Source organism: Cebus imitator, unplaced genomic scaffold (genome assembly GCF_001604975.1).
Source record: "Cebus imitator isolate Cc_AM_T3 unplaced genomic scaffold, Cebus_imitator-1.0 Scaffold251, whole genome shotgun sequence".
Taxonomy (NCBI): Eukaryota; Metazoa; Chordata; class Mammalia; order Primates; family Cebidae; genus Cebus; species Cebus imitator.
The window spans coordinates 1,704,822-1,729,683 of NW_016107566.1; the positions used below are offsets into that span (position 1 = coordinate 1,704,822).

General features: G+C 38.8%; 1 long non-coding RNA gene across 2 annotated transcripts in view; it reads left to right on the forward strand.

Annotated features, from left to right (window-relative positions):
- The window catches only part of LOC119467003, a 123,925-nt gene extending 99,376 nt beyond the window's left edge, over positions 1 to 24,549 (forward strand). Inside the window, exons 1-2 of one of the 2 annotated variants that reach the window (XR_005195516.1) lie at positions 16,724 to 17,621; positions 21,627 to 24,549. This is a non-coding gene — a long non-coding RNA (uncharacterized LOC119467003). Of the gene's footprint in view, positions 1 to 16,723; positions 17,622 to 21,626 lie in introns of those variants that run through there. The other variant, XR_005195517.1, reaches the window with a different exon arrangement.
- The last annotated feature ends 313 nt before the right edge of the window (positions 24,550 to 24,862 follow it).

Sequence of the window (24,862 nt, forward strand, 5' to 3'; positions counted from 1 at the left end):
AGATGGAGTCTCATTCTGTCACCCAGGCTGGGGTGCAATGGCATGATCTAGGCTCACTGCAACCTCCATCTCCCTGGTTCAAGCGATTCTTCTGCCTCAACCTCCCGAGTACTTGAGATTACAGGTGCCCACCACCATGCCCAGTTAATTTTTGTATTTTTAGTAGCATACATTAAATAACTTATCTATTTTCCTATTTATTTTGTATTATATTTTCCACTTTACAGCTACCTAAGTTACAGTTTTGGGCAATAAAGTGGGATGATCATATGCAGGGCTTCTATAGCTTGTCTATTATTGTCTTTAAAACAAGTAAGATTTACTTTCTTACTTGTTTTAAGGGTCACAAAAGCGACCCTTAATCACTGTAGAAAATTTAGGATACTCAGAGTTAGCATTTTGGAGCATATATACATGTATAGCTTTATATTTTAAAATAAATGTGAATCACACTATGCATATTATATTCGAATGCTTTCATGAAAATATGTCATGAATATTTTCCATATCTTTTAAGTAGTTCTCTATAGTATAGTCTCAAAGACTGCATAGTATTTTATTGTTGGTATGTTCCACAATTTAGCCAATACTCTCTTTTTAAACATTTAGTTAGATACTAATCTTCCGCTATTATAAATAATGCTGTGATGAACATATTTGTAGACAAACCTTAGAGTGCATTCATACTGATTTTTTCGAATAAGTTCCTAAAGGTAAAATGATTGCATCAGAGGACATTATTAAGGCTATTCATGCGTGTTGTCAAATTTCCTTCCTGAAAGGCTACACCAAGTGAGAGCCCCCACCAGCCATCTCCTTCTTGCCTTCCCTTCGTTTCACCTGCAACTGGTTTGCTGCCTCTGCCTTTTAGTCTGACAATTCTTCTCAAAATTGCAACCCCTAGTTTTCAAGTGAAGTGATCTATTTCCCCCTATTTGGTATGCTTCTTCCTGAATGCAGATATGTCCTCAAAATAGTTTTCAACACAGAATTTTAGACGTAAGCGGCTAATGATTAGAACTGTCCCACAGGAGGAAACCTATTTGCCATCGCTGCTTTATGGCTGTGCATATGGCCATAACTGGGCTGAAATAAGACAGCAGGTGGTTAGAGGCCAGTCACTCAATGGCATCACATGTCACTGTCTGCTGCTTAGGCTTGGATGTGTTTCAGGGCAGGGCAGGACAGGGCTGAGCAGAGGGCCAGCTGTCGCCGTTTTGGTATACTAAGCAATCATCTTTTCATAAAAAGATGGGTGAGGGCTCTTGCTTGTGGGCTTTATTTGAGATTCGATGCTGGGCTACATATAGCATGGGGATCTGAAGGAGGTAGAGGAAAAACTAGACAAATTTCTCAGGGATTAGGTGACCTAAGAGGGTCCCGCAGCGGAAGCTTCCCACTTTGTTAGCTAATAGAACACATACCCACTCCTAAAACGGCAGTTATTTTTAAAATCCAGGTTAAGCTGCTGTATCCTTTTCCCATGTCTGAATATTCTACTGAAATTTGTCCAGCAGTGTTATGGAGGAGCTACTGAAGGGAGCCCCAGCTGCTTCTGGATATGAGGGGTCAGCTCTGGGCCTAAGGCAAAGGTTATCAGTTCAGTATCAGACAGGAGCCCTGAATGAGCCTCTCCGGTGGGTGCTATCTGCTCCTAGGCTACTTGCCAGGCTAATGGCCTGGAGAACCTGAGCTTGCAACCTCTGCACCACATGCACCTTAGAGACCTGGCTTCTCTGGCCAGGCCTGAACATCGAAAAGCAGGAAGTGGGATGTGAGGGCCGGCTTGTGACATAGACCAAAACCAAACCACTCTGAAAATCAATTTTCAACTGCCTTAGCTCCCACTTTGTAAAACATTTCTCAACAGCATTCTTTTTGTTGCGACAATGAATGTTTCTTCTGCCAACATTTAAAAATCCTTTTAATTTTAATCGGTTGCTTTATTTTTTCCAAAAAACTGTGTAGGCACAATAATTCAGAAAAAAAAACAAAAAACAAAACAAAAAAAACCCTTGAACTTTTGTCAGCTAGATTTCTGGCAGGCTTATAGAAGCTGGTTTTTTTTTTTTTTTTTTTTTTTAATTGCAAAATATGCTAAGAAGTAGAGAATGTTTTTATTCCTGATTCAGATATTCTTTTTGAGAGAAAACATGTTTTTTTCAGAGAAGCTTTTACCTTCCTACTTTCCTGTGAAGTCTGCTGTGAATGAGGCTCAACCTTGGTGCTGGCTGAGCCCAGCCTGTGCTGGGGTGAATCCCACCGCTTCCTTGCCCTGCTCGCCTTCTCCTTCTCTTCCCTGCCCTCTCTTCCCCTGTCTCCATGGCTCTTTTTATTCCTTTCCTACCGGTTCTGCTGCCTTTCACTGTGATTTAATATGGCTCTTGACAGTTTTAAAACTGAGTCATTGAAAGCAAGCATCTAGTCTGTTTTCTGGGTGTTTGTGTGTGTGTTAATAACAACTTAGTGTCATACGTATGTTGTCTCCCTTACTTGCTCAATTACATGAATCAGTAACTGAAACATGAGAAAGAAGCAAATTTCATGTCTGACAGGTAGGCCTGTTGCCTCATATTGGAATCCTCCTGCTTCTTCAAAATGAAACAAGGAAGTCTTTAAAAGGAGAAGTTTCACAGGGAATATGTGTGTGTGTGTGTATGTATGTGTGTGTGTGTATTTTTTCAGGCAGTGTCTCACTTTGTCACCCAGCCTGGAGTGCAGTGGCACGATCACGGTTCATGGCAGTCTTGACCTCCTGGGTTCAAGCAATCTTCCTACCTCAGCCTCTCAAGAGGGGCTAATTTGTTGGTATTTTTTGTAGAGACAGAGTTTTGGTATGTTGCCCAGGCTGGTCTCGAACTCCTGAGCTCAAGCAGTCTGCCTGCCTTGGCCCTCCAAAGTGCTGGGATTACAGGCGTGAACCACCATGCTGGTCTCACAAGGAATATTTGCTACATACTTTTGTACATTTTACCTTCACTCTTTTTGTTTTTAACTTCTCTCTCAACACGGCAACACCCCTCCCTGAACTCCAGACAAGCCCTTTTTATAGATCTAAGTAACATCTTTTTGTGAATGAATTTAGGCCATTGTCGTAACTTGGTCTCTGACTTTAGTTCTAGTCTCAGTACTAAATTCAAATGAAGGTATGTGGGGACAGAGAGAAAGGGACCATGATATCATCCATTTGCCATGTTTTCCTGATACCTAGTGAATGGATTCGCTCTGTTTTAAACAAGGCCAATAGTTAGTGTGATTAAAAGCCAGGTACTGTAGCATGTTAACATGTATGAAAGGCATTTATCCTGTGGGTGTTAATTTCATGAAAACCAGTGGGCATTCCCATTGTCTCCTCTTCTGCTGTCTACATGATCAGGAAAAAGAGAGCAATCCCTAGGATGTAAATTCCATTGAGGCCTCATTAATTAAGAAAGAAGATCATGAACATTTGTATTAGTTCAATAAGAATTGAGCTAAAGCTTGCATTTATACTATTTTCTGTCGAAGCTTGTTGAACAAGAAAATAGTGTAATCAAGGTAAAGAAAACATTTATTTTACTTAAAACAACATATTAAGAAAGTTAGAAGCATACTTTCCTTTACAAATAAATAATTGTTAAGATAATTAAAACAATTTTTGTATTATCATTACACTATAAAAAACTCAGAGTAATAAAGTCAGATTTTAGAAATGTGAGTAATAACAATCATAAGCCTATGTAAAGGCTTTCATAATGCCTGTGTAAAAGCTTACATAAATCTATGTAAAGATAAGGTTAACAAATATTTATTTCAATATTCTTCTTTTAGTCTTACAATAATCTAATGTAGTAAGGTGGAAGTTATTATCCCCCTGCGCTAGTTGGGTTAATTAACTTTAGTTGTCATAGCAGGGAAACCCTGTGGTTTCATAAAACAGAGGTTTCTTTCTCCCTCAGGAGAAGTGTGATGGTAATTGAACGAACTTCCTTGATCTCGCAGCTATTCCAAATTGAACATCTGACACATGTAGCCTCTGAGGTTGCTTCAGCTGAGGGAGAGCTGGAGGAGATACACTGGCTTACACCTGCCTTGACCTGGAGTGATTCAAGTCGTGTGCTTTCACATTTCACTGGCTCAAATTAGTCACATGGCCTCAATCTGACTGCGGGGAGGTGGAGTGGTGTATCTGGAAAGCATTATCCTTCTGTGTCAAACACAATTTTACAAATAAGAGAACTCTAAATAATCAGTAACGTGTGCAAATTCACACAGATATCAAATGAAGAAGCTGAGTTTTTACTCAGGTCTTTTAACCCCAGTTCCAATGAACATACGCAATAGTATCTCTCTACCTAATCTAATAATAGCATCTCTCTGTATAATCTAGTCATATCTAATAAGGAAAACCCTGATTGTTCCTAAGTATTATGTGGAATTCTACTTTAATGATAACACTTAGTGCTTTGTAAGCTTATTGTGTTTTCTGTTCTCCCAGTGTAACCAGATCTGTGATGGGGCCGTGTGGTGGAGTGGAAAGACTATTGGCTTTGGTGCCAGATAGATCTCTATTCACATTCCTGTATCAACACTTACCAGTTGTGCAATGTTTTGAGCAGGTTATTTAACTTCTATTATTTTCATTCTCTTCATTTATGTAATAGAGACAACAATATCATGTAGGCTTTTTAAAGGTATAAACAAGTTAATATTTATAAAGTCCCTGGAAATAGTAGATACTGTTATTTTTTTATATCCCTTAAAAAGTAGCACGTTCAAGTTCATAAAGCAAGATATCTTAGAATTAAATGATGAAATGCAAAATCAGACTTAATGCAAAGATATTTCATCAAGTTAAAATAATATATAAATACAAATACTTACCCAGTGGAAAAAACCGCCCAAGCCAGCAATAAAAAAGCAATGTGAATTGATGAAGAAATCCAGATATATAGCCACTGGCTGGGTTTGTGAGGTTAGATTGATGAAATACAGGCTGATCTATATTTCTTGGAGTTGATAAGTGTAGGTTTTGATGGGCCATCTGGTAGTGTTTGCTCTGCGCAGCCCATGTTTTCATGCAGATGATTATCTGTATTATACAGGAAGAAACAAGGGGATGATAAAGTCTAACTGCAACAGCGATTAAGTTTCCATATGCAAGTCTGAAGTTGCTGTGAGTTGGTGTAACCAGAGGATGCTCTGGGAAACATCAGTGCTGGGCTGGGGAAGGGGGGCAGTGGAGCGCTGGGTGTATTTCATTTGGAGGTCATCACCAATGCCTCTTGTCCCAAAGCCATTATCACGTGAGGATAAATACTTCTGGTTTTCTTGAGCAATGAAAACAGTGCTAGATTTTCAGCATGTCGTGGCAGAATGTTCTCATAGCTGCATGGAAAATGTGTATGTTGACATGTGGAATCCAGCAGAGATACATACACTGTCAGATTTCTGCAATTTGAACATTTTCAAAGTCCATGTCTTAAGTTTAATCCAAGTCTGTATTGGGAAGGGGTTTTAGCTTTACCCTTCTTCCTATGGAGTGGTGTGGACACCTTGGCTTGTTTTTTTATAAAGTGCACAGTGTAAACAGAATTATGAGAATTGCATAGAAGTTAAAATTCGGCATCTTCTAGGATGACTTTTCATAGACATTACCAAAAGCAGATAGAAAGTACCCAAGATGCCTTGGGTAATTTGTTTGAGGGTTTTTTCACCCTTCTTATTAGAGCAGTTTGGATGTGATAGTCAAGGAGGCTTCCTCGGTGAAGTGTGGTATGAACTGGAGGTAAACCGGTTACTAGAAATCACAGAGTGGGTATATATTTAATAGAAGTAAAATCAGTATCTCAATATCCACTCCCATGTTCATCGCAGCATTATTCACAACAGCCAAAATATGGAATCAACCTGTGTTCATTGAAGGTTGAAAGGATAAAGAAAATGTGGCATATATACACAATGGAATATTATTCAGCCATAAAAAAGAAGGATGTCCTGTCATTTGTGACATGCATGAGCCTGGAGGACTATGCTAAGTGAAATAAGCTGGGCACAGAACAACAAATACCATGTGATCTCTCTTCTTTGTGAAATCTAAAAAAGTGAGACTCAAAGAAATAGAAAGTAAAATGGTGGCTGGTGGGTTTAGGGTGAGGAAAATGGGGAAATGTTGGTTGCAGAGTACAAAGTAATAAGTTCATCCTGAACTTATTCATCCTGAATAAGTTCTAGAGACCTAATGTTCAGCATGGTGACTGTAGTCAATAATACTGTATTGTATACTTGCAATTTGCTAAAAGAGTAGATGTTTACTGGATTGTGTACTTGCAATTTGCTGAAAGAGTAGATGTTTAATGTTCTTACCACAACAAAAAAGAAAATAGGTATGTGAGGTGATAGATATGTCACTTAGTTTGATTGTGGTGCTCATTTCACATGTAAAAGTAATGTTATACACACTGTAGACGTGTATAATTTTTATGTGTAATTACACCTCAATAAAGCTACAAAAAAAAAAAAGAAATCAATTACCACTATCTGTTGATAGATCTTCCTCTTAAGTTTTTTAAAACAAATTTTCGAACGTTCTGGTTTTTGTTAAAAATCTATCCTGAGCTTTCCAGATAGATGGGAAGATAGCATTTTGTGAGTTAGGGTGACGTTTTTGTTTTGTTTTATAGCATTTGCCCCCTAAAGTATCCAATGACAGTCACATTTTCATTTTGCTTTTTGGCTGATTGAGCTACAGTGTTTTAGGTTCTGGGGACACAGAGATAAAGAGGAGAGGTCTCTGCTCTCACGGAGCTCACGCTGTTGCCCTCGGTCTAACATGCGGTGCTTGAGCTGCCATCACATCCATTATTATCATTCACATCATTAAGCCCTTACACATGATGGGTGGTTTTCCATGTTCATTCATTCTTTTTTACCTACCCATCTATTTTTTTATTAATTGAGGGCCAGAACTCCCCTAGAACTCCTGAATAAATGCCTTCTACGATCACTGAAGAAAGAAAGCACAGCCTTCTCAAGATTTCAGTGTTCCATGGAATAATTTTTTATCTGTGGTTCCAACTTAGTAATGTTGGAACCTGGAGGTGATGAAGGCTTATTGACAATAACAAAATCCATTGTTCTGAGGATCATGCTATTATGAGGAGCTTAAAGTTTGGAAAACAGCTTTACAGAAAATAAAAATCACAATCAAAGTGGATACAAGTTATTGAAGATGACTTAACCAGAATATATGCAAGTTATTAAACTTGGAGCTGGGAACTTGAGAGCCCTCCTTCCCGTCCAACGTTCCAGTGTCCTCTTCCAATGTGTTCCGAAGCACAATAAAGAGAAAAACCCACTAGCTAAGAAAAATATTGCCTCATTGTGCTGTAATTCAAAGCAGGTTTCTCAATCTTTTCCTGCTGAAATTTTTTTGAGTCCCAGAGCAAAAAGGGTAACCACAGGCCCTGTGTGGGAATGATCCTGCCCGAATGAGGGCTGGGAATCCAGAACCTTTTAACAAATACTTTGTCAAGGCAATATTTATTTATAATAAAAATCAGACCAATTTTCTGTAGCTTCAACCTCTCTTAGCCTGCCTGTGAACCTGTGCCTCTGCATTCAGTGAGTTAAAGAGCTCTTTGCTGAATGGATTTATAAACAGAAATTTGAACATAGTGGTTTAACAAGTGGGACAGAAATATATCTTCTTCTGTCTCCTACCCACTCCTTCTGGCTTTTCTGATTTTGCTAAAGGTACTACCCATTCTGCGGTCTATCAGCATGGAGCCATCTATGAACACTCTTCTTTCTTTACTCCCATCATCCACTGGTTTCCAAAATCCTTTTGGCTCTATTGCCAAAATATCTTTTGTTCCGGCTCTCTTCGCGCTATTTCCACTTGCTCATGTCCTGTATGTTTTCCCCGTACTTCACTCTACTGAAATTGCTTTGTCAAGGTGAATGTTGCCCTTCATGATGCTAAAACCCAAAGTCACTGTTCCATTTCAATGTCAGCACATCTCTGGGCATTATTTAACTGTGTTGTAAGTCAGTCTCTCTGTCTTGCAACATCCTCCCCTCTTGCCCACTAGGGCGCCACTCTCTCCTGGTTCTTTATTCCCCTTCCAGTTTTGCCTCTTGGTCTTCTTTGCTGATGCTTCCTCCTCTGCCCAGCCTCTCATGTTGAAGTTTTTCAGGGATTAATGCTCAGCTCTTCTCACTGCATCCTCTAGGAAATCTCATCCATGCTGAGATGTTTATTATTTTATTATTAAGGTAATGCATTCACTTGACAGAAAGTTTTAAAATGCAGAAGTAAAAAAAATAAATGTGAAAGTTTTTCTTCACTCTTCTAGCCTCAGTAGTTCCTTAAACTCAATTACTTATAAAATTTGTATTTTTAATACTTATGCTTTACCCCTAATACTCTGAGTAATATATTCGTACCTCTGCTAATTAACGGGTTAACCTTAGATAGCATCAGTTCATTACTTACAATGAAAGAAGAATAATTAGCTTGCTTAGGCCACCCAACTTTTACCCTCTACATTTTTTATTTTATGCTATTTATATTTGTTCTATTGTTTACTTTTATAAAATACTTATACTCCTTCTATATAAATCATCAATTTTAGAAGATATTGCTTGCCTTACTGTGAAAGACCAGGAAATAATCATGCCTGTACCTTTTCCACTTTATCTCCTCCATGTAACTTCTCTGAGCTATACATTGCTTTCTATTCACTTTGCTTTCCTTAACTCTTTCCCTGTTTTCCTACCTTTGATTATGGCCATCAAGTTTTCTCTGTTCTCGGATCCTTTTACTGATTTGAAAAGTTATGCATATACTTTATATTCTTTTTAATGGTTACCCTGAACATTTTAATATGCACGTTTCATGTGACCTAACGTTAATCAATGTCTCCATCCTCTTCTGAAAGAAGGTCAGATCATAAAATGCTTTACTTCAAACTCCGTCTTCCTGTCTTCTCTGTTAACTGGTATTTGGTATTTTAGCTAAACTTAGTTTTATAACTTCCCAGAAGAGATTATTTAGATTACCAAATGCGAGAGCCCAGAAGGTGCCCTGCTCAGTTGTCTCTTTAAGTGAGAACTTGCTGCAAGGAGTGTAGTGAGCTGGCAGCCTGATTTGCTGTACCTTCAGGATCCATAGCAGTGTTCATGCTGAAGCTCTGCTTGGCATGGGCCGTCTTCAGCCAGTGGCTGAGCTCAGGAGGATCATAGGAACCATGATTGCTGCCTGACACGGGACTCCTTCATAGGTTGCGTAACTCTGCCTTGCTGCACTGGCCTGAGACTCTCAGAGATGCACTGCCACCTCAGGGTCTTCCTTTCCAATCCTTCTTTATTCCCTCTCTCCTTTTACATATGTCAGACCTGGGTCATAGTCTGAAGGGTTTCCCTGACTACTGTTGCTTCATCTCTGCTTTCCTTTACACAGATATTTCTCTGCAACAGATCTCTTGCATTTCTGATTCCATGATGGCATCTGCTTTCTGGAGAGCTCGAAATGACACCAACGTTTTCTAATCATTCCTTTGTTCTCTTGAGCTTCTTGTACTGCTGCCATCTGTTCATATTGGATGCTTTCTTAGAGTACCATTCTCATTATGCTTAGTTTGTCCCACAAAATCCTGTATGACCAAGTACCCCCTTACTGTCCAACCTCATCCCTACCCCATCAGAAAATGTAGCTCAGCCTCATAGCCCTCCTTTTAGCTTCTCAAATGAGCTCAGCTATTTCCCTCTTGAGCATTTTTCTGTGCTGACCCCTCCTCCAGGAGCCCTCTTCTCTCAGCCTTTGTAGAGCCAACTCTTCATCTTTACATCTCTTATATCATCTCTTCAGGAATGCCTTTCCCTCATCACACCCCTTCCACAGCTTTCTTATGCTATAACACAGCAGCTGGTTGTTTTTATTTTCAATATGATATTTTGCAATAATTTGACTCTTTTCCACTATGTAGCAAGCAGAGATTATATTTGTTTCATTCACCACTGTAGACTTAGCACTTAGCACAGGATCTGGGACAAAACAGATAGTAAAGATCTATTTCATGAATGGTCTCTTCTTTCATGTTCACTGATACCATTCTTACCTCTTGTCTGTTCATTGCTATAATGTCCTTAACAGGCTTACTATTCGCCACAGCTAGATTAGTCTTCCCTGAGTATATCCCCTTTTGGTGTTCATTTCTGCTCAAAAAAACCACCAAAGAGTTCCCATTCCTCATGACTTAAGTACAGATGGCTCAGCCTGGCACTCAAGGAAGCCATAAGGTCCATCTTTCTAGCCTTATCTCCCTAGGATAGTCTCTCTCTCTCAAGTTAAACTGGAAAATCACCAGTCACCAAGCACATTCTAGGCTTCCTTCTTGCCACACCTTGGGCTATGCTAGATTGATCACCAGACTTTTTCTTTCCATCCCTCTTCTGTCTCACCATGTTTTTGAGTCAAAATCAATGTGGACCCTCCCAGTGGAAATTCTTCCTCATCATTCTAAATGAATGTGCCAGCTTCTGCTCTAAAATCCCACAGCCGATTGTTTGCGATTTAGGGTATTTTCAAACTTACTTTATATTAAAATGATTGTTTACTTGCCATTTCTTAACCTTACCAAAGTCTTAGATCCTTGATGAAAGGGACTCTTTTATACATCTTTTGTGGCCTCTACAATACTGAGCATATATCTTCTTATTCTTACATTTTTATTTTTAAAATTTTACTTTAAAGGCTCTCCTCTGAAGGAAACCTCAACTGCAGGGCCCCTTCTATGCCCCATTTCAGCAGGAAGTAAAGAGGATTGATGCCCCAATTCCAACAGAAGTTGAACTTTCCTGTTCAGAGAGAGGAATGAGGGAATATGTTCTCTTTCTGGGTTCATCAGGGGGCGTAGCTTTAAGGGCAAGAATTTCCCGGCACCATGCCCCACTCCCATCTCCCTCCATCCCGGAGATTCAATGGTTTATGTTTGAATTTTTCGGGCATGGGAAGAAATCAAAAGTCAGTCACTCCAGCGGAAGTTCTAAGGAACTCCTTTCATTGGCCCAGCGTCTTGAGAAGGTGGGGGTTTCTCCCAGAATAAAAGTTCATGTTCCCTCACCTGTGCTGGATTTTCCAGCTTTCTGGGATTCCCTTCCACACGGTGGGAGCTCACTCCAGGATTTTCCCCTCTGGAATTCCCTTCCATACTCTTCATGGAAATCTTTTTCCTCTTCTCCTTTCCTTCTCTTTCTTTACCTAAATAAAATCACCTTTCTGCAACAACAATAAAAATAAATAAAAATTTACTTTTATTTATAAATAATACTTTAATAAAAATAATATGGTAAAGTATTATTTTTAAATAAAATTTATTTATAAAGTATTAAAATAAATTTTATTTATAAATAATACTTTACCATTTTGTTTTTATGAGTATAAAATAATATATATGTTATGGAAGACAAGAGAGACATAAAATATTAGAGAATAAGAAATAAACTGCAATTGCATCACCTGCCAATCAGCATTTCTTAGCATTCTATTGTATCTCTTTTTATTTTTCAATAGATAATGTTTGTATTAGCAAAGGTCATACTGAATATAAAATTTTGTGTTTTGGAGATTTCCAGGTGCAGTTGAAAAGTCCAGTTCTAAATTTTCTTTCTTTTTTCTAAAAAAATATTCAAACAGGAGAAACAAAAACAAGAAAAAAACTGAAAATACATTTAATCAAAATTAAGAGACAAAAAAACCAAAAACGAAAACAAAACAAGAAAATTCCAGATTTTTTTTTAAGTGCTGCCAAAAGCAGAGCTGAACAGGAAGCCTATGTTATTTCTTCAGGGAAGACCAGAGGTTTCAAGGGGCTGTAAGGACTGGAAGTTCTCAGAGTGTCCAGCAAATATTCCTTTTTGAACAAGAGGTCTCCATTCTGAAAGGGTCAAGATAGAACAGAGCAAGTTATTTTGCTGAAGGAGGCAGAGGCCGGGTATGGTGGCTCACGCCTGTAATCCCAGCAGTTTGGGATCACCTGAGGTCAGGAGTTCAAGACTAGCCTGGTCAACATAGTGAAGCCCTGTCTCCACAAAAAATACAAAAATTAGCCAGGCATGGTGGCGCATGCCTGTAGTACTAGCTACTTAGGGGGCTGAGGCAGGAGAATCATTTGAACCCAGGAGGTGGAGGTTGCAGTGAGATTGCGCCACTGCACCCCAGCCTGGACGACTCAATCTAAAAAAAAAAAAAGAGGCAGAGCGGGAAGATTCAGAGTGCACCCTGGGAATCCACAGGTGGCAATTCTTAGCTAGCAATAGCAAAATATGACTTCCAAAATGGTGTGACAAGCAAGAACAATGTGGGGATTTCGGAAGCTTACAGCCAGTGGTAGAAACTCTTTCAAACAAAGCTGTGCCCCAAGACCTTGTTTGTGGTATTGTCTGATTATTTTAAATTGAGTTATAGGCAATGTGTATAGAAATTATAGAGATAATTTGGAGACTGTTATGTTTTTTCTAAGATGGTTTATGTTTGCTTTTGACAGATATTTAGGTTACAGGAAATTCACCTTAGTTCAATTTAGGATTGAGTTGATTTGAAACTAGGTTTCATTCTTTGTAATGACTGGTCTACTTACAATTCACCCTGATTTTTAGATCTTTCTTCCTTGGTTGGCCTTTGTATTAGTTACCTAGGGCTTCTGTGTTAGGCTGTTCTTGCATTGCTATAAAGAAATACCTGAGGCTGGGTAATTTATAAAGAAAAGAGGTTTAATTGGCTGACGTTTCAGCAGGCTGTACAAGCATGGCTCCAGCATCTGCTTCTGGTGAGGGCTCCAGGAAGCTTACAATCATGGCAGAAGGTAAAGGGGGAGCAGGCATATCATGTGGCAAAAGCAGGTGTAAAAGAGAAGGGGAAGTGCCATACACTTTTAAACAACCAGCTCTCATAAGAACTTAGTCATTATCACGGGGACAGCACCAAGCCATGCATGAGGGATCCACCCCCATGACCCAATCTCCTCCCACCAGACCCTACCTCCAAATCTGATTTCAACATCAGATTTGGAGAGGATAAACATCCGAACTATATTAGATGCCATAAAATATTTACCACAAAGGTGGCTTTGAACAATAGAAATTTATTCTGCCACAGTTCTAGAGGCTAGAAGCCAAAATCAAAGTGTTGACATGGTCATGCTCCCTCCAAAGTCTCCAGGGAAGAAGAATTCTTTGCCTCTAATTTCTGGTGGTTGCAGAAATCTTTGGCATCCCTTGGCTTGGAGCTGAATCACTGCAGTCTCTGCTTGCATTGTTACATGACCTTCTGCCCCCAGTATCTGTCTTCATGTCTCTTGTCTTCTTACAAGGACACCAATCATATTGAATTTCAGGCCTATCCTAGTCTACTATGACCTCATCTTAGTTTTGAAAGGTTTTTTAAACAACCAGATCTCATGAGAACTCACTCACTATCACAAGGACAACACCAAGCCGTTCATGAGGGATCTACCCCTGTGACCTAAATACCTCCCACCAGACTCCCACCTTATAAGTAATGGCAAAAACCACAATTACCTTTTGCATCAACCTAATAATTACATCTGTGAAGGCCCTATTTTCAAAAAGTTAACATTCTTAGGTTCTAGGTAGACATGAATTATTTTATTTTATTTTATTTTTTCGAGATAGAATCTCACTCTGTTGCCCAGGCTGGAGTGCAGTGCACAATCTTAGCTCACTGCAACCTCTGTCTCCTGGGTTCAAGTGATTCTCCTGCCTCAGCCTCCCAAATAGCTGAGATTACAGGCATCTGCCACCAGGAATTAATTTGGGAGGAACACTATTCAACCTAATGCAATCTTGAACTCCAGTTTTTGTGCTCAGCCCTGTGAAAGTTCTGAAAATCTTGTTGAACTTCTTAGTGTTTTAGCCATTACTTCTGAATGAACAAATGCCTTGAGGGCATATGTGCACCAAATGTCTGGTGTACCCTTCTGTGTTTATTTTCTTAAGTTGTTTGTTTAGTTTAGTTTTTAATGAGGAAGATTGGTTTGCTAAGCTTATCAATCATAGCCTGAAATGGATGTCTATTATAATGTTTTGATTTAATATTTTCCATCATCACTTTTTATTGCTCTTTATTTCTTCTTGAGTATTTAATTTCCATTTGGTATCATTTCCATTCAGCCTGAAGAACTTTCTTTAGACTTCTCATAGTATAAATTTTCTAGTGAAAAATTATCTTGGCTTCTTTTAACTTGAAGTATCTTTACTTTGTCTTATTATTGAAGGATATTTTGTGGGGTATAGATTTCTGGATTGACAGTATTTTTTAAAAAATCACTTAAAAATGTTGCTCCACTCTCTTCTGGCCTCCATAGTTTCATAGTGAGGAGTTGACTCATATTCGAAGCACTGTCCCCCTGTATATAATACCTTATTTTTCTCTTGCTGCTTTCCAGCTTTACTATTTATATTTGACTTCTGACTCTGATTCCTGACTTCTGAGTCTGACTCTGATGTGTCTCAGTGTGGTTATCCTTCTTTGTATTCATGGAACACCTTGGGTCTGTAAACTTATGCCTTTCATCACATTTGGAAAATGTTTGGCCATCACTTTTTCAAATAGTTTTCTCCCCATTTTTTTTTTCTTGATTTTTATGTTTCTGGGACTATAATTCCTGCATGAAATTAGGTCTAACAAGTGCCTGAAGCTTTGTTCATTTTTTTCCTCAGTCTTTCACCCACACTGCTCTGTGTGTCCATTGGATTAAAAATCCAGAAATGCTCTAAGTGATTATATTTGTAATTGCAAATAGAAAACAATGTGTGCTAGAATGGTTATGGTAATGAATGGTTATGTAAGTGTGGCAATAAGGAAAAAGGTATATGGATATATGAGGAGAGGGTGGTCTTCTTAAGGAGCCTATTGAATTTTTCCATCTCCCAGATGAAATATTTATTGTAGTTGGCAGAAATATGAAAGAACACACAAAGAATAGCATGTTCAATAAGTTTTATAAAATGTCGTTTTTTAGCCATAGCTCCGGGTGCTGTGTGAGAATATAAATGAGAAAATATTTCATCATCATAGAAATTAGGAGAAATTTAATTTCCATTTTATGGTGATACCTACTAGTACAGCATTCATTTGTGAATTCTTTTCCCACCCCTACCCCATCTATTTGAATTGTTATATACTTTTTCATGAGGAAGGTTTCAGTTAGTGCAGTTTATTTGAAGGGAAATGTGGTGAGGCAGGAAAGATGGAAGAAAGTTTGGAGATTATGCATTGTCACAGAACTCACAGAAAAATCAAAGGGAGGTAAACTAGGATGCTCTAGTCTTGCTAACCTGGGAATAGAAAGGTAAAAACAGTATTGAAAGGTGATAAGTTTTCTGTAGAAGTTAAAGATTTAGTTGTCTCAGGATTTTATGTATATGTAATTTCATAATTAGAAATTATATAATTGTTCTCTACTTCATCAGTTATTTCTCCACTCCTTCAGTTTTTAAGTAATCCTTACAGGTGTTCTCTTCTCCTTTAAAATTCTATAAATCCTATTTCATCATCATGGCTTTGTGTTCATGTGTACTTGGTTAAAGGAAGAGTATAGATGCTTTAAAATATTTGAAGACAAAGTTCAAATAACCCTCTGATAATACTCATATCCAAACACTGACCCAGACAGGGCTAACCGGATACACTCACGTACACAAGGACATATAGCTCAAGGGAAAAATGTTGCTATATGTTTTAAAACTTTTTTTTGGTAAAACATATTAATTTTTAATGTAGTATAGTAAATGGGTTATAGCATAAATGTAAATAAGCTGTCTTCTACCCCCAATCCATTGATGCTCAATTTAAATTTAAGAATTTCAAGATAAACTAATCAGGAACAGCTTTTCTCAAATCAAGCCAACCATCAAGCTCCATTTGAAAAACATTTTCCTCCTTTGTTTGAGAGTGGCATTGATCTTTCACTTGTTGCTTTATTTGTGAGCAAATGAAAGCACTGGGGCAGGGAAGCCCCTGGGAGTGTGACCATTTCACACTAAGCCCGTGTGGCATTAAGCCAGCAGGTAGAGTCCTGGATCTCCTGCTGCCGGGGTCCTGAGAAGGACCTCTCTTTCCCTCTCCTGGGAGTGCTGACCTCTGGGAGTGACAGGACGTGGAGCCAACAAGAGAGAAATTTAGGTCCTCTGGATACCTTATGGAGGATGCTTTGGTTTCTCTTGAGAGCTCTTGCACCTTGAGCTCTTCCACTTTCTCCTTTTTTGTTGCAGGCCTAGTGTTGGGAGTTGGGGAGAGGTGAGGCTTTCAGCAAGACTGAGGCTGGAGTCTTGATACAGACCCCAGGGAGGAAGCTCTTGCTGAGTCTCCAGCAGGTGGCTCTTGTCTAGTTTCTGGGCTATGGCTTGTGACTATCATTTGCTAAAACTTTAGGGAAGAAGGAATGAATGCTCAGATGCTGAGGTGTCTAGACTATGTAACTCATGGGTGGCTCAAGGGTAAGCAGGCCTCTTTCTTTTTGCCCAAGTCTCTCTTGATTTCTCCTAAGTTTCAGTCTCCTTTCAACACTTCTTTTCACAACTCTCAGGCCTTAGGTCATCATCTTAATGCTCGGTCTATGGAACCTCAGGGAAGAATCTAATATCAACCATTTGTCTTTTTTGGGGTTGAGGTGGGTGGGTAGTTCTTTTATTTTAAGACTTAAATCTTACTGTGGGAAAGCCTTTACTTGCTACTAACCAAATAAGTAGAAGGTATTTGGGAGAGGAATTGGCTCATCTAATCTATTTAGGATAAAGTTGACTTTAGAGTGAGGATGTAATCTCAAAAGTTTGTGTATGAGTTGTGAATCTCTAGAATGTGATCTTTAGGTGCTCAGGGGATTCTGGTGCAGGTGTTAGATGAGTTGAGTTGGCAGTTAATTGGGACTTTCCTGTTGCAAAACAGAAAATCTCAACACAGCATTTCCTGATGACCAGTTTCTGTGTCTTGTTTGTCTCATAGACTATACACTCCTTGCTCAGATGCTGTACCGATACTTTGCTAAGAAAATTCAATCTCTTAGTGTAATTTTCAAGACATATTTATTAATTGAGGCTGACTCACCATCCCAGAGTTCTAATATCATCAGTGGGCTGTCCAGTGAAATCAGTCTTGAAAATGTTCCTTCAGGTATTTGCACTAGTCCACTAACTCTGCTCCTCTTGTCTCCTGGAGCTGCGATCCTAGCTTAATTCCAAATTTGGACATTCATTTATGTATTCATTCACTCAGTCAGTCAAGCATTTAATATTTATTGGGTGTCAGTTCTTGTTGCTGTGCTAAACCCTCAGGGTACCAAGATGAGTAAAACCTCAAAATTCCATAATCGTTGGAAACCTTAGAGATCATCTGGTGAAAAACAAGAAAATCAGAATAAAATATCTTATGTTGCATGAAAAAACAGCTTCTCTGCTCAAGAGAGGTGAGAAGCCAAGAATAACTCTGTGTGCCAATTTCCCAGACTCTGAGAATTTTATAGCCTTAAAGTGCCATGGAGATTCTGTTGTCATTTATGCTTTTTGCTATTTGTGTTACAGTTAACAAGATCACCCTTGCTGGGAAATGAACAAGCGACCAGGTGAGCTGAAGAGTCCTTTCCTTTTTCCCCAGACTCCCCACTAGCTCATGGATTTCTCAAATAGAAACTGAGGTCATTGCATATTTTAGGGATGTTTAAATAGACTTAAAGCTAAAAGGGGTGTTAACTGAAATCTTTCCCTTTTTGGAAAAGAGAGGGAAGAGAAAGGACTGGAGGGCACTGATAATTTGGATGACGGGTTTCTACTCAGAAGGGAAAGTGAAAAATTTGGATGAAGTCAGTTTTATTCAAGATCTAGTAGCCTGTTAAACAGAACTATAGTTAAACTTGTGTTAATACAGTTAAATGCACATCTTTACATACTTAAAATACCCAAAGAGTTGCTCATTAGAATTGTGAGCTAATATTTATACTGAGCATTAAGGGAATGGTTTTGAATATTAAAAATGCTCTACAATAGAAGTTTTGATTGTGATTTGAAATGCTCGTCTCTATTACCTTTTTAGGAATTAGTGGATGATAGTCTTGCTGTCTTCTGGTATTTGTGAAACACAAATTTTCTTTTCTATAGTTCTCCTATTCCTAGAAACTGTGCATCTGCATGCATGCATGCGTGCACAGGCACACAAACACACACCCCATTAAAAAGGAATAATAATTCAGGATTTCTGAACATCTTTATTTAGGCAATTTTCTGTCAAATCAATAAAATGCATTATATGTCCTTTTTAATGAAAAAGAAAGCAAACACTAAAAGATATAACATCTGCTGGAAATAGACTCTAAATTAAAACGTGCGTAGATATAAAGACCAAGGGACAAAAGATAGGTGCAGGAAGTATGGCAAGATGTTAATGTTTAAAATAATTTTTAAAAACATCATGCATGATAGCAAGTGCATAGATGAAATATTTTTGGAGTAAAAAAAACCCATTCTGAATCTTATCTGAAGGTTGACAGCAATGTTTATTTGCTTTAGGCATAATTAATCTTTAATATATTCCCACCGGGTTTTCAGATCTTAATAGATGGAAAGGCCATATTCACTGACTATTGGAGGATTCAAATTTTCTTTCAGGAAGCGTCATTCTTACTTGAATTACTAAATTGATTAATCCCTTATAAGTGATTAAGAACCACTGCTTACTTCTTTCCCATTTTACTCATCCAAAGGAGATTTGTGTTTATCAGCTGGTATAATGTAGTCCCTTAAGTGAATGGTATCATCCAGTCCTTTTGGTAAGAGATCTTCTGTTTGGGACAGGAAATATAAAACTAATTGGAAGACAGATTTGTTTTACCTAACAAGGAAGAGCTGTCATGAGGCTCAAGTGAGAAAAAAGTATATTGAAAAATTGTAAAGAACATAATAAAATGCAAGATGAAATTATGCTGTCTGATGACTTGCACACAACTGCAGCACAATGCAGTGTTGTAAACCTGCAAGCTATGGAGACTGGTCCTGTAGGTGGATCAATGAGACAGCCTCTGATGTGGTATAATTTCAAGATTTCCGTAAGCTCTACCCATTACAATCCCATTGCTTTGCACTGAGGTGTTGGCTCCAGAAAGCCTCTGTTGAAGGGACTGTCCTACAAGGTAGAAAAAACAAATGAACTGGCTTTATCAGACCAAGCAGCTCTCAGCTAAAGAAAGCCTATGAGGGAGGGAAGCGCAGGACAGATAATTTTTGAAGGCATGCGTGTGAGGTTAAGATGGGAATTCTGTGCATGCAGGTGAAGTTGGAAAGTTTATTCTAGGCAGGACAAGCCCTCAGCAGTATCCTGGTAGGAGGCTCTGGTAATCTAGGGACAGCATGAAAGCTCTGTGTCATTTGTCTGGAAAAGAAGACAGAGAAGAGGAAGTATGAGAGTGAGGGACACACCCAGGGTCTACACTGCCTGTGTCGCAGTTCAGCTGCAGCCCAGCCCTGCGCGGCTGACCTCAGTTCGTTGATCTCTGAGCATGCCCATTCTCTTCATAAAGCACTTTTGTTTTCTGCCCAGTGCACAAACATCACGACCCGTGTCTGAGAATGTTGGGAATTTTATTAGGTCCATAAAGTTTTAGCTGTGGTCTAGTCCACCGAGGCCAAAATAAATAAATCGAGAGAGTGTAAAAGTAACATTAAAAAAAAAACAACCTGGCTTAAAGAAAGAAAAACTACTGAAGCTCTAACATAACTTTGTCACAGTGGTTTTAGAGGGGATTTCTCCCTACCAGCTAAGAATTCTGTAAAGTGCAGGCTGAGAAACTGCAGTATAATTGCAGCCAACAAATTCACTTTTCAGATTTCTCTGAGAATATTCTGTTCTGTGAAGTTAGGTTTAGAGGTTAAAATGATTGACAATTTATTGGCCACAGGCCTAAAGCTAACTGGATAAAAAAGCAAAATGCCTTGGTTCTCAGAGTCAGGCTTTCTGGGAAAATATTAAAGATAAAATTAATGGCTACTGATAAAGTAATGTATCTCCCAATGAACCCTTTCTCTTATCTACTTTCCTAAGGTTCAAAATTAATTTCACTCAAATTTTCTCCCACTAACATTGTTAGTGTCATAATAATGATATTAATTATACTTACTATTAAATATAATAATGATTTGAGTGCTTACTATGTGTCAGGCACTATTCTAAGAACTTGAAATGCATTAATTAATTTACTTCTCACTATGTAAATTAGCTACTGGCATTATCCTTCATTTTATAGCTGAGAAAACTGAGACACAGACCAGTTAGGTGACTTGCTTTAGATCATAGAGCTAGGAAGTTGAGAACCTGGAATGAAAAAATATATATTTAGCTACAAGCTCTTAAGGTCGTAAAAGCATTATGAATGAATTTCTAATTACACTCCTTGTGGTGTCTTTCCCCATTGTAATCATCATCAAAATCCTTTTTTCGGTGTCCAGTATGAGTCCTAAGAATGCAATTAATTAGTAGTGAAAAAAGCCATAATTTTGCAGAGTAGAAAAAACAAGATTGAGAATAATAGTAGAATATGATGCCCCCATGTGAAATTTAAATTCCATACTTAAAAAAACATATAATGTTAATATCCCATATGTGTGTTTGTAAAAGCCATATCAATTTCATGAGAGTAAGACTTTCTGGTCCATGAGAAGGGGATGGGAAGGGTGGTGGTGAGAGTCTAGAAGCAATAACTTGAAATGGAAATAGTTGTTAATTCTGAGTGATATGACTATTTTCTCTGGATTTTTTGTATTTCTTAAATTTCTATTATAATTTTTTTTTTTTTTGAGATGGAGTCTCACTATATTGCTTAGACTGGTTTCAAACTCTTGGCCTCAAGCATCTTGAGTAGCTGGGGTTGCAGGTGAGAGCCACCACATGTTTTTGTATGTTCCTTATTGATGCTCACTGAGTGATCGTTGAAAGACTAGTTCTTGATTGATCCTTGGTTTTCTAATTCGATATGTAGTTGCTTTCAGAACTGTGGTGGCATATCTTCTATGAGTGAGTGGAGCCACTGAGATGGCTCTTAAAAGAAAACCCACAGGGCTATCTGGCAGTCAATCCAAGTGGAATAAATTTAATACAGACAGTGGAAGAACCAGTGGAGGTGTCCTCAGTCCTTGTTCACAGCCCTGAAGCTGAGGGAGCTTAAAACTAATTGAAGTTTTGAAGGGGAAAAACCCAAAGTCCCTCACATATTGCAAGGTAGACTAGCCAAATGTCAAAAATGTATGGAATTTGGAACCAGACTACCTGGTTAGAATCTGGCTCCTGATACTACTGGTTATGTAACCCTGTTCTTCAATGCTTTCATGCGTAAAATGCATGTACCAGGCTGGGCTCTATGGAAGCCGATGACAAGATGGACTTTGGTGTGCAGGGCACTGATGAGACATCAGGACCTGTAAAAGATAAAGGAAGGAAGGGAATTGGGCAGAGGGAGAATTCAAACAGTGATTCAGGCCTGACAGTATAGGGGCTAACCCAGTGGGGAGCCCTGGAGTGAGTATTGTCCATCAGTGTTACCCCAGGTCATCCTTTCTTCCCCGAATTTATTCTGCTGACATAGGGTTCCTGTGTGAAGAACGCGACTCTGGACAAGACAGCTCTGTAGTTGAGACAGACCCTGAAGGAGCTGGAGGCTACCTGCTGACCACTCTTCCCAGCAGCTGAGAAGTGAGTCCTTTTTTGGAGTGGGATCTTGGTGACAAATCTCCATGTCTATCAAAAAAGTAAGTAATGATAATACCTACCTCATGGGGTTGTGACGAGGAGTAAATGAGCTATTATTTGGAAGAGTTCTTAGAAGAGCGTTTGCTGCTATCATTGTGTGTGCATATGCGCATGCAAGCGAATGTATGCAATGCTTCTGTTCCATCGCCAGAATCTTGGAGAATGACTTCTAGAATGTAGTGAACGAAAGCGAATGTTTCCACATCTTGTTTGCTCTCCTTCTCTACTACTGCAAATTCTGCTGATAGAAGGCTCACGGGTTATTTTATGCGTTACTTTGTTAGGCAACTCAGGCGGTCTTGACTTCTTTGTCTTCTGGACATGATGAGTGTTACAAATCTTTTAAATAACCCTGGGCAGTCATGATATAAACCTTGGCCTGTTTTTCCTACTAGATGATAAAATGTGAAGAGTAGGAGCCAAGCAGAACTAACGAAGGATGTGATCTAGGTTGGGGCTCCAAGGGAAGGTTGAACAAATTGTAAAAGGATGCAAACACACTTCTGTGCATTGAATCCTCAATTGAGACTCTGGGAGAGCAGGCGGCTCTGTAGGGCTGACTTCAGTCAAGAAGCTTGGTGTTTAGGGTACACAGAAAGCCCAGCCTAGCTCTCTAGATTGACTGGCTTCTGAAATTCCAGACTCTGGTTTGCGTTCTACCTGGGCTGTCTCAAATGCTGTAGGCTCAAGGAGCAAAGAACTTCACGCTTTGAAATTGTCTGAGGTTACTTTTCAGATTGAATTGGGTAACAAAGGGCTTGCTCTTGTTGACAAAGAACAGAGATGTTTGTTTCCTGGGGCATGGTGATTGGTACTAGGGTATATTCTTTTAAAGAGTGAAGCTATGAGTAAAGGTTTTGATTTTGGAGGAGTTCACAGTCTAAAGAAAGCAGAGCACAAACTGAGAAAAATGTGTGCATGAAAATATGAACTTACATGTTAACGTTGAGAGAATGACGTCTACCTCATGGCTAGGTGAGTTCTGAAGGTGTTTTTGTGGGGAGACTCTGAAGAGAGGAGTCTGGGAAGACTCTGAGTAAAGTAAACGTTTTGAAGAATGTTTTGAGGAGGGAAAGAGATCATGACTTGTTGAGAAAGAAGACCCCGTTAGGAATACATGTTTGTGAATTCCTCACACAGTTGAACCTTGAACACCACCAGTGTTAGGGGTACTGACCCCCACACACAGTAAAAAATTCTTGTATAACTTTTGACTCCCTCAGAACTGAACTGCTAATAGTTTACTGTTGACCAGAAGCCTTACTAATAACATAAACAGTGAATTAACACATATTTAGTATGTTATATGTATTATGTATTGTATCCTTACAATAAAGTAAGCTGAAGAAAGGAAAATGTTATGAAAATCATAAGAAGGGAACATATATTTACTATTCACTAAGGGAGAGAGAATCCTTATAAATTTCTTTATGCTCGTCATTTATGTTGAGTAGACGGAGGAGCAGGAGAACTTTTCATTTTTATTTTGCACTCTGTATGTCTTAGGGGAGGCAGAGGTAGGGAGATGCAGGAGGTGGGAGGGGAGACAAGAGAGGCAGACACACTCGATAAACTTTTATTGAAAAATATTCATGTGTAAGTGGACCTGTGCAATTAAAACTTGTGTTGTGGAAGGGTCAGCTCTATGCAGAAATCATGTATCTGTCACTTTGGTATCCCTAGAACTTTGCATAGCATCTGGCATATGGTAGATCTCAAAAATTGTAGGTTGAACTGAGGGCAACCATTCAGGCTACCGTGTAGGAGATGGGTTGGAGTAGAGGGGGACAAAGTCGAAGAGAAATGTGACCATGAGCCGGGGATAAGAGGTCTAGAGAGGGCATGGCCAGGACACCAGGAATGACAAAGGAAGTCTAAGACATGTGTGGATCTGTGTTTCTTCATCAGGGTCTATCGACGTGTTCTCAAGGCCCAGGAAGTGCTCCCTAAGATTTTGAAAAGGCTGCCTTTTTGATCATCTGAATAACCATATGGTAACTATTCCTGCTGTATGATTTAGATGCTGTATTTTCTTTGTATTTGTAGTTGAGGATTGGCACCACGTAATTGCCAAAATGACAGCATTTCACTTTTAATATGCTGTTAGGCACTCCTGGTTGCTGTTGGGTTGGTTGCTCCTAAAGTCGACATCACAGTAACCATTTGTTGGCGGCCGCTGTTCAGTGGAAGACTGTTTATCCTGGTGTCTAAACACTAGCAATGCTCAAGAACAAAATTGTTTTAAATGACTTTAAAATGTACACATATTTATTCTCTTTATGTAACAATGATGAGCCCTGGTGCGTTTGCTCTCATGGATGCCTGGGAATTCAGGGGTCCAGGCAGCATGGGGCATCAAGAAGGTGTGAATGACCATAAATGGTCACTACAGAATGATAGCAGTTCCCCTGCAACCCCTTGTCTCTGTCTTTCTGTCTTTTTCTTATAAGATTGAGTTGTGGTGTTTCTGGGACATTTATTATTTTGGCAGGTAACAGCTAAGCAAAAGTGCTAAAACGTTAAGTTGAAATTTGGCAAATATATTTTGCGTATCCCATTGTTTCATCTGAATACTGAAAAGAAAAAATAAGGTGATGAGTATATGAAATATTGGGGCATGGAGCAGTGTCTTCCATCCTTGTATGCTTTTGGAATTAAGGCTCTTGAAATATAGGGAATCTTGATAGAGCGATAAACAGTGCAACAGCAAAAAAAAAAAAAAAAAAAAGGACAAAAGTGTGCATGTCAAATTTTAAAAATCAGTTTCAAAGACACAATTTCTCCTTTGCAGTGAAATTTGCTCTCAGAAGAAACTTTCATAGAACAAGATTTTGGTTCCTTGATTGTTTGACATATGGACTTGCTGATTTGGTTTGCAAGAAAATGGAATGGTGTGTCAGAGCAATCTATTGTTAAATTGTTGAAGCCTAATGAGAAAAGAAAAGGGTGGGTTTAATATATAAATGATGGGATTGTACTACATAATCGTATAGTTCATCATACGGAGGAAATGTTTGCAGTTACTGGAATACAGAGAAAAGGTTGTAAAATTGGGTTATCGTGTGGTAAACA